This window comes from Gallinula chloropus, assembly GCF_964237585.1.
Source record: "Gallinula chloropus genome assembly, chromosome: 2".
Taxonomy (NCBI): Eukaryota; Metazoa; Chordata; class Aves; order Gruiformes; family Rallidae; genus Gallinula; species Gallinula chloropus.
In genome coordinates this window covers 47035897-47053663 of record NC_140086.1, presented here as the reverse complement: position 1 = coordinate 47053663, position 17767 = coordinate 47035897, and the positions used below count along the sequence as shown (strand labels likewise).

Below are 17767 nucleotides of genomic sequence, written 5' to 3'. Positions count from 1 at the left end.
GTCAATTTAGCAGGAAAAAATTAACCTGCATCCCTCTGGTTCCAGAAAAGTTTCATCAATACACGTCAGACAGCAAGCTCTGGAGCTGGGTATATGTTCTTTTAATGATTTCCAAGTAGTGTTTGCTCATTACGGTAATTAAAATAATAGCTCAATCCTTTCAGGGTCGGCGGTTTTCTAAAAATTAAACTGCTTTATTTAAGCTTCATCCATCACCAAGAGTAGGAAATCATTCTTACACCAGAAGGGCGTTCCTTCCCACCAGGCAATTTACAGGATAATCCTCGATGCTGCAGTGTTCGGAGAAGCCAGCCAGCACAAGGGGTGCATTGTTAGAAGCCCCCTGCCTTGCAGGGGCACCCTGACTCCCCTGAGGGCAAGGGTTCAAAGGCTTTCTACAAAGCAGTGGAAGAAGGGGCAGGCTGCAATTCATCCCCCTACCCTGCTTTTTCTCCTTGCCAGGGTTGCCAGAGCTGATGCACTGGAGACATGCTTCAAGGATCGGGTCTCTGCCTTGGTGTTCTGCACTCTTCTAACAACAACGTGACAACAAACTCTCCTGAAGGCTGGTGGCAGAGGGAGGGTTCAGGCTTCCTTCCCTGTCAGGACTAGTCCCACAGGAGCAGAGATACAGTTAAGCTATTACACAGAAGGGAGTTTTGTTTTGTTTTGGCATCAGAACTGATACCGAGAACCAAAGGGAGGATCAGCCCTGCACATTTATTTGTTTATCAAGGGGAAATCCAGAACCACTGAAATTGTTTACAGCAGGTTGAAAGAATAATACAAAGAACAAACATTGTGCTGACAGACATCCAGATGGCATTTGCAGGCAAACCTCAGCACCTTTAGCCCAGCTGAGCTTCATTAACATTTACATATCATTTCAGGATTTTATTTCTAATATTACAAAGCACCAAATTATGATGACTTCAGAGAAATGGGAGCCATCCTTCCACCTCCCCAAATTTGCTTTGTGACTGAATTCAATTTAACTATTAGAGCAAAAAAGTTTGAGCAACTGGTATAGATGATGAAGAGGGGAATGGAAGGAAAGGTTTAATGCTATGGGGAACTAAAGGATGCTGCTTGGACTCCCACAGGGCTTTTCTGTGACAGAGTTTCACAGAGTTCCTACCAAGTTACTCACTGCCAGGAACAGGCTACCCAGAATAATGGAAAAGGCAAAACACACATACAGGACGAGAAGGCAGGTCCATCACCTTGTATCCAAACACTTTCTTCCTACAGACTTACTCTGGCAACTTCTATTGTTATTTGAAAGCCCTGTGTGTAGGAGGATGATGGCAGACCACAGCAAGGGATGTTTTCCTACCAGATACAAGCGCAAGCCAGGAACAATGTGTCAAGGACTTGCAGTATTCCCTTGAGGTCACCTTCTCCTCAGTGGGAATCACGACACAAGCACTTAGTTTTAAGACAAAAAGCCACAAAAGTTGAAAATATCCACCCCTGATTTGTATGAATTGAAGTTTACCAGGCTAACCCTTTCTTTCTGCAGCCCCATTCTGTCATACTAACATTTCTGTACTTCTGTATCACCACCTCACGGGCCACACCACTGACAGCTTTTTCATGCACTGGGCTTGGACAGAGTAGAAACACTTCAAGTTTTTCAGTTTATTGAACTAAATCATTCCAGATTGCTGCAGGAGGTAAGAAAGGGTGAAAAAAAATAGTACTGAATCCTTTGCTTTCATATAACAGCACTGAACTTATAGTTGTAAAACACTCGTAATCCTTCCTCTCCTTTCAAACCAAAGCGATGGGTAGATTTGCTAGTGGTTGGAGACCCCAAGAAATTTATTTGTAAATGGCTGGCTCAGATTCTGCTAATTCCTCCTCCTTTTTATTTAGACCTGGTAACTATTCAAAACATAAATTTTAATGAGAAAAATATCCAGCCACCTCCAGCATGTTAAACCTCTGCAACGGACATAATAAAGGGAAAAAAAGAAAATAAGGTGTTGGTTCACACACCACGTGGGGGGAAGGGAGACCTTTTCATCAGCTGATGAATTCAATGTTGAGAAGAAGCCTAAGTCTTCCATATAGGCAATGTGTTTTGTGGTTCCCTGCACAACTACTCTGTTGTTACTTATTCTTTCTTCCTTCAGTATAGATGGACCCTGTGTAGCAGGGAGCAGGGTTTTAGAGAACAGCCCTCATTTTGTTCAGCACAATACAGCCTTCTCAACTCTTACACTGCCACTTGAACCCTCAAATCGTACACAGGCGAGAGAAGGACAATTTTGAAATGAATAATTGGTTTTTATCTCCTTTGGGTGCAATGCCACGTCCCAACTAAGGGCTGGTAAAAACTTTTACGTAGTATTTTCCACGCCTGGTAGCTTATGCAAACACAGCCTATGGGTATTTCTTGGCTTTCCAGGAAGAGAGACAGTTGCTAACACACTGAACAGATTTCCAGTCAGATGTTTGGTGAAGGTTGGAAAGGAAGGCATAAAGTGTCTGCTTGCACATGGGTAATTACCATCCAGTGCAGACTAGTGGATAGCTGCACTTGTCTAAGGAAAAGGTTTCAGGCTTTACCAGTGACATTTTAGATCACAGCCAAGGAAGGCTTGTTGATATACTATGACTCACCAGAACTAATATTTCTCATAACAAATTTAGTACTACAGAAAGAAGTATAAAAGGGTCCACAATAACCCAGGGGAAGAAAAAATTCCCACTAAAAGCCATTTCTGATGAACACTGGTATTTTTTTTATATTGCAACACCCAAGAATACAATTCACATACTAGATGTGTTCCTCAGAGTTTTAACAGATTTTTATCCATCAAGGCTTGGAGAAAAGCAAGCACAATTCCCAAGAGACAAAGGAATTCCCATTCTCACAGCTACAAGTGAAAGGAGTGGGCTGGAGAGGGAAGTGACTGTAGTTAAAACTGTCAAGGAGTCTCAAGGAATGAATATGCATTGCCTGACCTGAATCTCTTCCAGTTTCACATGGTATGAGAACAGAACATTTGTTTCCAGCTGAAGAACAGAAAAATAAATGGGTTTCCATGGCTTTCCTGGGTTAAGCTGTATTTGAGTTTGTTTTGAGATAGCACTTTTTGTAAAACAGTCCCGTTAATATTAAATAGTTCAGAACTCTTCAGGCTGGTATGGGATAAAGTAGCTAGACTGTTGGCTCACTAAAATAATGCTGCTTTTAAGTATTGTAAAATAAACAGCAAAACATCTTAATTTTCAAGCAAAGAAGGTCATAATACACAGGAGACCTCTGTTCACCCTTCATTAAACAGGACGGAATTTATTGCTCAATAAGAAAGTTCAGGATGTCAGGTTTTTGCCATGTGCTGCAAAGCTGGATGTCGGTGTGAGAAGCAGGTGTAACGCAGCGAAGAGTTTTTCAAGCATGTTAAAGCAAGCATGTCCTGGAAACTCCTCCAGAATGCTAAGGTTTCATTTAGAGAAGTCTGTCATCTTGAAGTGGTACTTGTCAGCTTTAGGTTTCTGAACCCGGATGTGCCCGAGCGCAGCATCAGCACTTCACTCACTTGCCCCTGAGAAGAAGGGATGACTAATGGGCCTTTTAAGGATACCTATGCTGAGCTTTGATGCATGGGTGAAGACTTCAGCATTCATTCCTGTAGGAAATTCTGCACCAAGAGGAGACTTTTATTTTATCTTTTATAAGCAATTTTTGGCAAGTGCCCTTGTTGCCAGCACTGCAACATAGAAACTGTAGAAGCCTGCAAATAGAAACTAGAAATGAAAAAAGCCTGGTGATATTCATGGTTATATCTGGCAAGGAAATAAATTCCCATGAATTTATAAATTTACAAAGCTAAGAAATCATGGTACTTTAGCTGCAAAAAGGAAACTCTACCCTAGTTAGCACAGTAGCAGTGTATCTATTGTACACCAAGAAATGGGAGAAAGAGAGGCAAGGATTCAGAGGAAGCTATTTGGCATTTGTCCCAGGGAGCCACTGAGCCCTCTCCTTCTATCCCTGCCTCAATCCACCACACCACAAAGAGCTTCTAGGGAACTGGCTCATGCCCTGGATTAAGTGAAATCTGGAACTGCATATAGGGAAAAGGAAACTGTGGGGCTCAAGTATACTAGGGTCATTACATCTGATGGCAGGTATGTTTGAGCAGACAGATCATTCTGCAGAAATGATATGAAAAACAGGCAAAAGGCTGTTTACTCTTTAAAAGCAAACACACACACACACCCTCCCAAAAAAACCCAAACCCTAAAATGCAGAACTCGGTTTCTTCTCCTACCTGGTCACCTCCAGAAAAACTATGTGGATGCTTGACTAGCCTAAGAGGCAACCTGGAGGGCTGGGGAAAATCTCCTGGAAGGAAGAAGACCATCTGCATCAGGACAAGTGCTCAGATGAGTCTGAGTATTCACAACTTGGATGCATAAGTATTTGAACCAGTAGGATCCAGTTTTCACAAGTTAACATCCATGAGCACTGAGACCTTCTCTCTCAAGAGAAGGGAAGAGAGGGGGAGGAGAACCAGCAAGTCAGCCAAGGAAGGCCATCTGTTAAGTGAACCTCAGCTATGAACTTAAGACCCGCCTTTACTAGGCTCAAGCATTAATAGAAATATTCACAAAACAAAAACAGCTAAGAGGAAAAATTCCTTTAAATAAAAAAGAAAAAAAGACACATTTTATTTCAAAATAGTGTTACCATATGCTACATCAAATTAGTCACAAATGAGATACAAATAAACCTGACAACAAACTGCAAAATGAGAATATTCTTAGTATTTTTGAAGGCATTAGGAATAAATGAACAGTTAAATTATACACATAAGCCAAATTTTCTCCTGGCAGTATCTGTAAAGTTTAGAAAGAACTATTTGGGAGGAGTATAAGGAAGAAGAGCGGGGGGGACACCAAACCCAAAAAACCTCCAAACTCCCACACACATCCACAACTCCTAGCAGAAAGGGAGAAAAAAATTGAATCTGAACACCAGCTCCAAATGTCATTCTGTAATTCAGCAGGTGGGGAACCAGAGAAACATGAGAAACCACATGACTATAACCCTTACCACTATACCTTGTAGTACCCCATAGAGCTTCCTTTCCAAGGAAAGGAAAATCAATTTCAGCAGTGTACCGCTCATTCCTTTCCTCATCTTGCTGCCCAAGTCTTAACTGTGTCTCAGAAAATTACATAAACATCAGAAGAAAATTGTCCCTTTTAAGCTAAGGTTTCAGTACTACAGGTTCAGCTTTTATCAGGAAATAAAGGGAAGGGATCTGTATCCTTACAGGATGTTGCTGCTGTTCCCCTCAACACAAAGTATGCAGAGTTTAGTAATTCTGTCTATAAGAGGTTAATAAAAACTGGAAATGTAAGGCAAGCTTCCTCTACCCCAAAATAAATTCGTGATATATTTAACATTAAAAATATCCACACCACCAACTGCTTGATTTCACTTTTTCCTCAGATTTCACAGCTTTCAGGATACATTTGTGTACTATTTTCTAGCTTTTTTTTTTTAAACTAAGAATGAAATAAACTTGTGTCAGTAGTTACATGACTCCAGAAACTGCAGTGTTAGACAAAGTAACAAATGAAACAATAACTGAAGTAAAAAATAAAGAGTTGTGAGGAATTTCCTTGATGGTAACTGAACAGTCCCCTCCCTGCTATGAGAAGGAAAAAAAAAAGCTAAAAGATGCTCCTCTGACATTGAAATCAATAGAATTATTAATGACCTAAAAAGAACAAGCACAGAGACTGAAAAAGACACTTTGACAGAGAGATTACAAAATGCCAGTCATGGGAAAACCCTCCGTCCATTCCCATGAGAGCCACTAATCTCTCATTTAACCCTCCCATCACTTTGAAAAATAAATTATGAAGACAGAAGGAGCCAATGTAATCATCCAAATCTTATCTCTTTGATAGCACAGGCCAGAGGATTGCAATGAATTATTTCTTTTGGGTTAAGGCTTATGGGTTTTTGCTTTTTCCCAAAGGGGAAAAAAAAAATTCCTCTGTCAATCTTGATTGAAATATTTCCAGGAACGGAAATTCTACCCTCAAATTCCTATTTTTCCTTATGCTCATTGCTACCATTTTGTTTACTTTCAATTCCAGTTCTGCTGTGACTTGGCCTGGCTGGGTCTTTCAGATTTAACATTACATAGCTTAATTTCACCACTTTGGTACAGGAAAGCTCTTGGAAGCCTACAGCTGAGTAAACCTAACTTCCCTTCCAAACCCCCAGAGTTTGCAAGCAATATTATTTTCCAGCCTATCATGTTTATACCTTTTCTAAGAGCTCTGCTTTTCTCCCAGTATCTCATCCACTGTGGAAACCCACCATAAACTGTAGTCAGTATCAGTCCCAAAGAGAGAAGGAGATTTATATACTACGCCTTTGTTTTATATACCCATGGATTACATCAGGCCCATTTACCACAGTGACCAGACAATAATCTAATAGGATAACCAAGTCCTTTTCAGAAATGGTCCTTCCTAAAATAGTGCTCCACTATCCTGTACATGTAACTTACATAATTTGCTCCTACATATATAGTGTTAATATCTGCCTGTACTGAAATAAATACTGGATTTGCACAGATCAGTATGTAAACTTGTTTCATTCACTACTTATGTCTGACTTTGTTTCCCAGCCTTTTAATTCATTAATAAAACCACTAGAAAACACACAAATAAGAAAGAATGGATATGAACACAGCTTTATACCATCTCAGTTCTTAATACACAGAAAATAAAAGCAAACATCCAAAAGTTCCCTCTTCCCTCAATTCTCTCACTTCCAGTTCAGGATTTCTTGTCTCTAAACCAATTCTGGCAAGTATCTGGCAAATAACTTCCCACACAAAAGATTTCTCAAACTGTCTAGGCAATCCATGCGAATATATAGCAACCTCACACTTGGAAAAGGTTTTCAAAATACTTGGAATAACTCATTTAAATCTCCCTTGCTAAAACTGTTCCTTCAGAGGCTGTGTTTTTAGATCTTGGTTATTGTTGCTGTGGTAATCTAGATTATTCTTGCTGCTGTAATCTAGATTTTCAGTTGTTTGCCTTTGATGGAAATTCAGCATCAAACATGCTGCTCGGCTGAAGCCTTAGCAACAGCCAAGAGATCAAAATCATAATCATCCTACAAACCAGAAGTTTCATCCCAGACACTTCACCCCTCCCCTTTCCTTGAGGCAACATCATGACACTGTTGACTCATGTTCAGTTTTATAAACAGAAGTAAACTATTACTAAATTTGTTTTCTGTATCTGAATATCCAGCTGAAAATAAGGCCTTTGATGTCTGCTGGCAGCAACGTGCTTGACGCCTGCCTTTGACCTTTTTCTCCATGCTTTCACTCTAAAGCAGACTCCATTCCAGCTGTCAACAACTTTCAAACTGCAACCATCAGTCCCTCAGATGGGTGGATCTTTAGACATGTCAGAGGGTCACTTTCTTGATACACAAATAAAAGCACAGCAAAGTGGTAGATACAGCCCATAAACATGACTTGCTTGAATCTCAAATCTCTGTATGGGTGAAAAGGAAAGCTTTCATTTTGGTTACCCCCAACCACCCTCAAATGTACCAACTGAGCACGGATCTCAGCCATTTCATCAGTAAAAGGAAAATGTATCATAAAACAAAACAAAAAAACAATCAAAGAACAGGGAAAAATAGCTACTGATGGCAAATACAATATTTGCATAAATTCAAGTGTTGCACAGAACAGGAAAAGAAACATGTTCTTTATTTGCCCTATTCTTTGAAGTTTCAATGAGGTAGAGCATCTTAGAGAACTGGACCACAATTAGGAAAAAGAGGCACCTGCAATGATCACCAAGACAGACAAGCAGTGTTCAGCTGCACACAGGCATTTCTGTCTTCAAAGCAACACAAAAACAGGCAACAAAATCCCAACAAGGGAGCACTTAGGGTGCAATGCCCTAAAACATGCCAGTGTTTAAACAGCTTCTGCTCCTTACATACAAAACCAGCTGTTTTCATCACACATATACTCCCCATGTTTTAGAAACGCTTGTAAATAGTATGCATTCCAAAACTGTACTGAGTTAGAATGTTCCATAGAATAGATAATGTCTATATTGAACATCACTACAAGAGTTTTCCAAACAGGATGCTGATGTGCAAGAGCAGTGAGGGCAGTGCAAGATGGGCAGTGAGCTGAGGAAGAGTCAACAGAAGCATTATAAATACATTAAGTAATGGGTAGGAGTGATATCATGCATATATAAGTGTGAGTGTTAAGTCCCAATAGTTCCTAAGGAACAAAGATGAACAAACACTATGAAACAACTGTAGAAGTCTTATTTCTTAATTAAAAAAATCCTGGTTTTTTCTAAATGCTATTGGATGCACAGACTGGTAGTAAATGAAACAATCCATTGCTTGAAGCAATTAAATTAATGTCTTTACTTGTCACTTCCTAAGATATGCTTAAAAGTTCTGACATGGGCTTTGAATTCCTCAAAGTAAATTAGTTCAAGAAACCAAGAAAACAAAGAAACTTCTGTTGAATATCGTCCTTCTGAAAGGTGTTAGGCAAACGTACTTTTCCCCTCATAAGGAAAGAAGTCAGAAGAAACATTAAGAATATGTGAGGGTTTATAGAAATAAACAGTGAAGCAATACCATAAAAGGCAGAAACGAGCCATAAAATTAAGAACTACTGAATGTGACATCTTGATGATGCCTCCCAAGTAATGATTAATATTTTCCTTGCCTCATATACCTGTACAAGTTCTGGAAGGTGGTATATGCCAGGCTAGAGCTTTCTTTCTGAGAAGGAAAAACAAAAAAATAAAAAAAACCCAAACAAACCCTGGATTTCTTGGCTGTAAAGCAGAGGAGCAAGAAGGAGTTTAAGGGAGCCAACTCCTGTACGTTGAGTGCAGATGCCATCCTTAAACCCGTCTGAATCCTGAAAGCTGCTTTCAAGTATTAGCAGCTATATAGTGCTAGTCCTCTGGGCTCTGGAAAGGGACATCATTTCAGAAACAGTTCTGCCTGGCTAAATTCTGAATCACTAATTAAGGCAGATTTATTGAATATCTCCAAAAGCAGCATTTTATAACATTCAGATCTGATAGGGAAGGGCAGCACTTTTAAATTATAGTAAATACCATTAAAACCATCCTCATTCATAATGAAAGATGCTTCTCTCCTACACGAGACCAACAGACAGGAGCTGCATTTTCTGTCAATGAACATATTTTAGCCTTTCCTCCAACTAAATTTTTCTAAACAGCATTTTGTACTACAAACATAGTTGTTCTGGTTTGCCTGGTGTGCTCAGCTGTTCAGCTGTAGGATAAAAGTGACCCAGCTTTAGCCAAGATTTCAAATCATTTATGGAAGCAATGTTATTTTACAAAGTATATAAAGATAAATACTATACAAGTTTTAACAGTCTTGTCTGGTAGCAGAGCATATGAGTGTGCTCTGAGTTACAGATATATTTCTAAGTGACCAGGCAGTACTCTTTTAAATCAAGTGATTAGCCCCCTCCACCCCATAACCATCAAGAACAACAGGCATCCTTAAGAGCCTCCTGGATCACCTAATTTTTCAGGATGCTACCTAAGCTTAAATACTGCTAAACCTACTGGTTCCAGTAATGACTAATGAAAGAAACCTAGAAAGGTCAGTCACTTGCTTTCTTACTTAGATACACTGGTGAACTTCTCACTATATAGACCTATTAAGCAACTCTACGTGCCAGAGGCATCTTTACACACTGAACTACTTACTACATGGATAGTATTACAGAGAAACTGCCAGGGATCAGGTTAGGAAAACTAAAGCCCTGATAGAATTAAGTCTGGCCAGGAGCATCAAGGACAAGATTAGCTTCTACAGGTACGCCAGTGATAAAAGGAAAACTAGGGAAAATGTGGACCCTCTGCAGAATGAAATGGGAGACCTGGCTACCCAGGATATGGAGAAGGCTGAGGTACTCAATTTTTTTGTCTCAGTCTTCACCAACAAGGGCTCTAGTCACATTGCCCAGGATACAGAGGGAAAAGGCAGGGACTGGGAGAAGGAAGAACCACCCACTGCAGGAGAAGATCAGGTTCAAGAATATTGAAGGAACCTGAAGGTGCAGAAGTCCATGGGGCCTGGTAAGATGCACTCATGGGTCCTGAAGGAACTGGTGGATGAGGTTGCAAAGCCACTCACCATCATATTTCAGAAATCATGGCAATCTGGTGAAGTGCCCCTGACTGGAGAAGAGCAAATATAACTCCATTTTTAAAAAGGGGGAAAAAAGACCTGGGCAACTTACAGGCTGGCCAATCTCACCTCTGTGTCTGGCAAGATCATGGGGAGATCCTCCTGGAAACTATGCTCAGGCACATGGAAAATAAGGACAGCCAACATGGACTTTTTTAAAGGCAAATTGTGCCTGACATTTGGAGGCATTCTACGATGGGGTTATAGTATTGGAGTGACACATGTCATCTACCCAGACTTCTTCTGCAAAGCATTTGACACTGTCCCACACAACATCTTTGTCACTAAACCGGAGAGACATGGATTTGATGGATGGACCATTGTGTGGATAAGGAATTAGCTGGATGGTTGCACGCAAAGAACTGTGGTCAACAGCTCAATACCCAAATGAAGACCAGTGACAAGATGCATTACTCAGATTGGTAATGGGACCAGCACTGTTTAACATCCTTGTCTGTGACATAGACGTCATGACATCCAGTACACCCTCAGCAAGTTTGCCAATGACATCAAACTGTGGTACAGTTGACACTTTGGAAGGAAGGGATGCCATCCAGAGGAACCATGACAAGCTTCATGAATTTCAGCAAGGCTAAGTGCAAGGTCCTGCACATGGGTCAGGGCAATCCCCAGCACAACTACAGGCTGCACAGAGAACGGATTGAGAGCAGTCCTGAAGAGGAGGACTTGGGGGTGTTGGTTTATATAAAGCTCAGCACGAGCCAGCAGTGTGTCCCTACAGCCCAGAAAGCCAACTGTATCCTGGGCTACATCAAAACCAGCGTGACCAGCAGGCCGAGGGAGGTGATTCTGCTCCTCTTCTCTGCTTTCATGAGACCTCGCCTGGAGTGCTGCACCCAGCTCTGGGGTCCCCAGTACAAGACAGACAGGGAGCTTTTGGAACGAGTCCAGAGGAGGGACACAAAGATGATCCAAGGGCTGGAAGCCCTCTCCTGCAAAGACAGGCGGAGAGAGTAGGGGTTGTTCAGCCTTGAGAAGAGAGCGCTCCAGGGAGACCTTATTGCAGCCTTCCAGCACCTAAAGGGGGCCTACAGGAAAGATGAAGGGGGACTCTCCAGTAGAGCATGCAATGATAGGATGAGAGGTAATAGCCTTAAGATGAAGGAGGCTAGATTTATCTTAGACATTAGGAAAATTTTCTTCTGTGTGAGGGTAAGGCACTGGTGAGGTTGCCCAAAGCAGCTGTGGAAACCCCCTCCCTAGCAGTGTTCAAGGGCAGGTTGGATGGGGTTTTGGGCATCCTGGTCAAGTGGAGGGTGTCCCTGCCCATGGCAGGGGGTTGGAACTGAATGGTCTTTGAAGTGCCTTCCAACGCAAACCATTCTATGATTTTGTATCATATTTGCCTTTATTGTCACCCACTTGCTGCTTACAGAAATTATCACACTTAGTATCTGAATTGCATGAGAAGTAAAACACTCCTAGGATGTTACTCATAGAATCAACATTTTGTTACAGTAGCTTTGACTTCAGTTTTTTTATTTAGTGAACACCAGTAGGGTATTCACATGGTTAAAATGCCTAAATTAAATTCTTGCACACCTCTTTAATCCAGATTAATCACAGATGGTGAACACATGCAGTATAACATCATGTGCCTTGCTCACTCTCTGGACCCTTCTATTGGAAGCTAGTAAATGAATACTTTTGAGAAGGACTTGCAGAACAACAGTCCTCTTTAACCTACTGTCAATCAGCTTAGTGTAAAATTACATTGTAAACAACTATCTTCAATTTCCTAAAGGAGAACTGGTTCAGATTAGAGTTTAGAAAGGCACATGGAGTTAGACAGTGACACATGACAGTGCAGATACATTAGTGGTTTTGTGTGTTGATTTAAAGAAACCCTCACACAACAACTATTAGAATCCATTAGAAGCTAATCTCTATTTTAACTCTATAAGCCAAAAACTAACAGTTATTTCTAAGAAATCATCACTGGATTTTTCCACTACTACCACTGAATTTCAGATCCTACAACATTCTTCTTCATAGTTCACTTAAGATTTGCATCTACAGGCAGCATCTCTCTCCTGTGCTTCAAAAACCAGGCAGTCAGCAAGCTCATCTGCACCATAAGAGGTCCAGCTTTCCAGTCCGCTGTACCAATGGAGACTGACTGGAGATGAGTCGTGTTAAGGTGAGCACTGCTGGCGACTCCATATGTCTCTAAAGCCTCCTCTCCTCACTTGCTCCTTCCCATGGAAGACATCTTTCCTCAGAAGAGACCTTAGCTGAATGCACCACTCCAAGACCAAGTAACAACAATGCCCAGTTACAAAGAACAGAAAATGTAAAGTCTCACCCTGTAAGGCTGAGACAGTTTTCTGCTGTACATCAATCTGGGTTTTGCCCTCCTCTATTTTCCCTCCCACCAAGGACTCCATGTGTCTTATCCCTGCTCTGCAGTGCAAAAATAGCTGTTTCTCCCCAAGGACCATGTGCCCAAAAGTCTGCCTGCCTTTTCCAACTCTTTTTTATGAAATTCCAGCTGGTCGACAAAAAAATATTATGTCTCTCTCTAACTTGCTGTCGCAGAGAAAGCTACCATCCCTCTCTGCCTGCATTTTTCCTTCTTCCTCACTTTTTCCACAGAGAAAGCAGCAGTAAGTGATTCCAGGGTATCCAGCTTTTAAATCTTTAATTAAGTTGTGAAGTCAGGGCACAGGCTGCTATGCAAAAAGCTGTCATTTATCTGATTCACAGAGAAAGGACTGAAACTGCTCAGAGTGCTGGCCGAAGACCTTCTGCCCTCCCACTACTTCATCAAACATCCTTTTGGCACCTGCTAGATGCAGCATCTGCAGAAACATGGGACTGGAAAGAGTCACAGAGACCGTGAAATTCGGGTTTTTGATCAACCACAGACCACCACAGTAACAGCTCTGTAGTCCACCAAGATTTCCAGAATACCAAACCCCTACTTGTCTCGTTTTGGACACAGGCACCACAAGGTTTTGCACTGGCCTCTCTGTGACCGGCAAAGGAGGACTACCCGATAGTTTATAGAAAGGCCAAAGTGATTCTTCTACAAGTGGGTTCATTTAACCAGAGAGCATTGCCAACCTCTATTTTCTATAGATACAACTGGAAGATGGATCTCTCGAACAGTCTCAGCAGGAAAGTAGCTCAGGTTTATGCACCCAGATTTTAAAAGCAGAGGCCCTCCTCTCCTCTGAAGCCATCCTTTCACTTGCCAGAGAGATCACCACCTTCCCTGCAGACTGAGGTTACATTCACACCTGGCCCTGGCCACACAGACCTTCTACCACCCCTCAGAAGAGACAGTTAGACAGCTGGAGCTCTGAGTAGGGTCTCTACCATTGCTACCAGGCAAGATTCACCCCAATATGATTTTCATTCTGAACTCTCTTCTCAGATTTCATCTGAAAGTCTCATCCCTGTATCTAGGTTTTTGTTGTGATCACAAAAGATCGAAAAAGCCTCACCTCCTCCAAGGAGGTAGTGGTCATCCATCAAAAGCTAGCTTTCCTGTTAATACATGCTATAGGAAGTATTCCTCAGTTTGGCTGATCTGTGCAGGATTTCCAGCCTCAGAACATGAACTGATGCAACATATGTAAGCCATAAGCTTCTAGGTTCAATTCAGAGAGACGACAAGCAGGGAGTTTAAGCTTCTTTTGATGCTTTAACAAGTCTACTTATGTTTATCCACGTATGTGATATCGTCAGGCATCTTTCTTATTCACTGCAGGACAGCCATAATTATCTATAAACCTTAGGTTCTTACACAGATTTTAATTAAATGTATTTGGAAACTGATTTATATGATTAAATGCCCAAGAAAGCCCTTAGGAAACATTTAGTAAAGAAAGAGAATTCATAAACAAAAACACACCTGAAAAAATATAGATAACAATGTCTTGGCAGGCCAACAATTCCTGTTACTGGTAGCAATCAACACCCACCACAGACTCTGATTTGTCATCTACCACTTTTAAAATGTCGAGGAGAGTCCATTAGCCTCAAATACCACCTTAAGCAAAAACCCCATTCAAATCAAGTTGCTGGAAAAGTGACCTAGGAAAGGCATGCACCCTTCTCCATTCTTGCTAAGTAGAAGGTAACAGACAAAAAGTTAATGCTTCAGAGTAATGACACGACAAAAATCAAGCACTTGGTAGTTATAGCTATTCTTGATTAGTCTGGAAGCAATATGCAAATGAGTACACTAATTCAGTACAGTGCCATCTCAATCAGATAAGCATAACTGAGTCAATCCTCATAAACAGAAGTTTCATCACCTAAGTGATAATCAGTGTAGTACATTGTGTGATGTAAGCACAGTTCAGCCTGCACAGTAGCCACAGTTTTTATATATAAAATAACCTGAAGATCAGCAAACCCTGTACGTCCTACTCACCCACTAGGGAAAGAACAGGCTAGCAGAGAACTGACAGCAATCGACATATTTAGCAACTGAAACCTGGTTCTGTCCTCCTCCTACTCTGCCATGTTTCCTGTTCTCACCATCACATGAAAGGTGCCAACATTTAGTATTGCCAGGTTTGCTCCATCTCTGTCACTATTTTCACTCTGTTTTCATTTAAGTCCTTACTTTGGCACAGCACTTAAATTGGGTACTTGTACCCAATGGACACCTTTGGAGAAGATTTTCAGGAGTACCTAGCACCATGCAAGTCACACCTACAACAGCAAAACAGGCTGAGAAGTACCACACCTATGTCAAATGTTAATTGGCTTGAGGACAGACTGATGATCATCCTATTACTTAAGGAGAAAGTCCTTGTTTCAAGTGTGCTTAACCAGTGAGGCGTGACCTTAATTTTTGCTTTGAATTTCATTTTTTACCAAGTGCCTTATATTTTCCTGCAGGGGCTGAGAGAAGATATGTTTGGAGTACACACAGTTTGGTACACAACAGATCTTTGAGGGGAAAAAGGAATATATCCAAGTTTTTCCCCACTGCAGAAATGGCTTTTTATGGTCCATCAACTACATTTAATGCAACTGTTAACAGGCTTACACTGGCCATAGAAGTATCAGGATCTCTACTAAAAAAAATAGTAATTCAGATGCATCAAAACCATAATGCTAAAAGGAAAAGCCTGTACAACTTCAACAGCTGGTAAGTCATACAACCTCCAGTGAAGTCACAATGACTATATCACACTGCACAGTCTTTCCACCAACAGAACGAGTTTGCTGTACTGAGACAGCCTCCAGAGTAGTCCTGACTTTTAGCTTTCAGCTGTTAGGTGAAAGTTGTAAACAAGGAGCCACACAGTGTCACCACCCTGCTAGTTCTCCAAAGACCAACTAGCAGGTTACAGGCTGCAACTTGAAAACCTCCTGCTTTGGAAGCAAATGCCTCTAGGAACTTGTTTACTCGGCAAGATTTGTGAAGAGTAGCAATGAATGAATGAAGCCTAAGACACTCTGTTCCACATAAGCATAATTAATGTATCCAACTATCATGTGTAAGACTGACATTATCTTGGAAAAACTCCAAGGGTCACAGGCATGATACAGGAAAGGAAGCTACAGAAGGAGCTACTGTATTTGATTAATAATTCTACTGCACAGGCCGCTGTCAGTGGATTTTGTTCCAAGAAACTATACAAACAAAACAGTCTTTACAGACAGAAGAGGGAAGGGGGTGGGAGAGAAGCAAGCAGGATTTGATCTCATGATCTTTAACAAAGTTGAACAGCTGAAATGTTCATGGACAACGTCTGTGGAACTCATGAATTTTCTCAATCATTGTGACAAACTTCAATTTCACAACTTGGAGGAGATGAAGACCACTTCTTTAAGAAACTAAGAAAGCATCACAGTCTGTTGTTTAAACATAAGGCTGATAATAAACAGATGACTTGGCATTTGCATTCTTTGATAAATTTTCCATCCTTTTCCAAGATAGGAGTCATTCCCACATTGTCTAGAATAGCCTAATGGCATAAATGGATCAAATTTGGTACAATTGCCTTTTCTCTAAGATCACTGGAGAACCCAAAAGAGACACTTAAGTTGTATTTTTCACACTACCTTCTCCTCTCTAGTTTAACTAGTAGGCACAAATTTTGCTCTCTCTGCATGGAAACATGAACAATAAACATAAAAAGAGGCCTTCACCACAATTTCTCCTAATTTTAAGACTATATACACCGCAAATTTAAGGATACCTTTAAATTACAAAGAAATAATCTTTCTTCATTCAGCTTCAGGAACAGAAAAAATGTCAAAGGGTAAACAGTTGTTCTTATATCTTTCAGCTATGCTCCTTTCAGTTAAATTAAATTAATATACCCAAAAAGGTGTTGCTTTCGTATCAGACTGTCTGTAGAATAATCACTGAATCAGAGTATTACGGAATTATACATAAATATGGTAAGAACTGCTGGCTCTCTCAAAGTTGTCCTGAGGAAGCATTTCAGACAGTACTCTCAGGTGACTTAGTCAATGGCAAAATTCACTGTACTGCCATTTATTAATTAAGGCTTATTTTAGAGAATTAGGCTTACACACAAATCTCACTTGTAACTTGGAAACTCCTTGCAATTAGGCCTTGGCATGTGATGCTGGTGCTCATTACCTTCCCAACAGCCTTAACTGTTCTGTAGAAACATTTTTTCCTGCACTTGTAACTGTTAAAAAAGATTGGTATTGCTACCTTCTTATTTTTCTGTTCTCTGTAACAAGAAATTGGCCATCATCATCATCATCATCCAACTCTGAATTGCTCATAGTCATTAAAAGAGGTGGTAGTAGTTAGTTACAATAGTTTCATATACATAGGGGGGTGTGTGTATATATATGTGCATACACTTTTTTATATGCACATGGATATACACATATGTACACATATCAATTTTTAAAATATGGACCTTTCTTTTCAACCCCTGCAAAGAAACAAACAAGACCAATAATCCCACTTCATAAGGTCTTAAAAAATAACTCCCCCCAATTTCCCCCTCTCCACATCTACCATGATACACTTAAGACATCTATAGATGTTGGAATGGCACACCCCTTGTAGATGTGCACGTTCTCTCCTTCAACACATAACCCTGACCCACTTCGCTGTGGAAAGCTGGTGAAACAGGCTCCAAGTATTTCACTCTGCAGCTGGTCTTTAAGCCCTAATAACCGAGGGAGGTTGAAGTCACTCTCTAATCTCCTAATGTGTAAGAATCAACAGAGCTCCCCTTTGAGCAGCCAGCCTACGCCGGAGCACAGAACAGATTGTGTCAAGTGACAGCTGCTTTCTGGCAGAACACGCAGGCTCCCTACCAAGAAAGGGAGGCAGGAAGCATCACTCACTTGTGGAAAAGGTTGCCAGCTTAAAGAAAAAATAAGTAATAGTAAAAAAAAAAAAAAAAAAAAATCATACAGCCATTCAAATAGATCTGTGCAACTCTAAAGAGAGGCCTACATGTATATAGTGTGCTGCCATCTCCCCTTCCCTGCTCCTCTGTTGCTTGC

General features: G+C 40.8%; 1 protein-coding gene across 1 annotated transcript in view; it reads right to left on the bottom strand.

Annotated features, from left to right (window-relative positions):
- Window positions 1–17767, bottom strand: part of GAREM1 (GRB2 associated regulator of MAPK1 subtype 1) — a gene marked incomplete at both ends in the record, with an annotated part of 105146 nt that overhangs the window by 37269 nt on the left and 50110 nt on the right.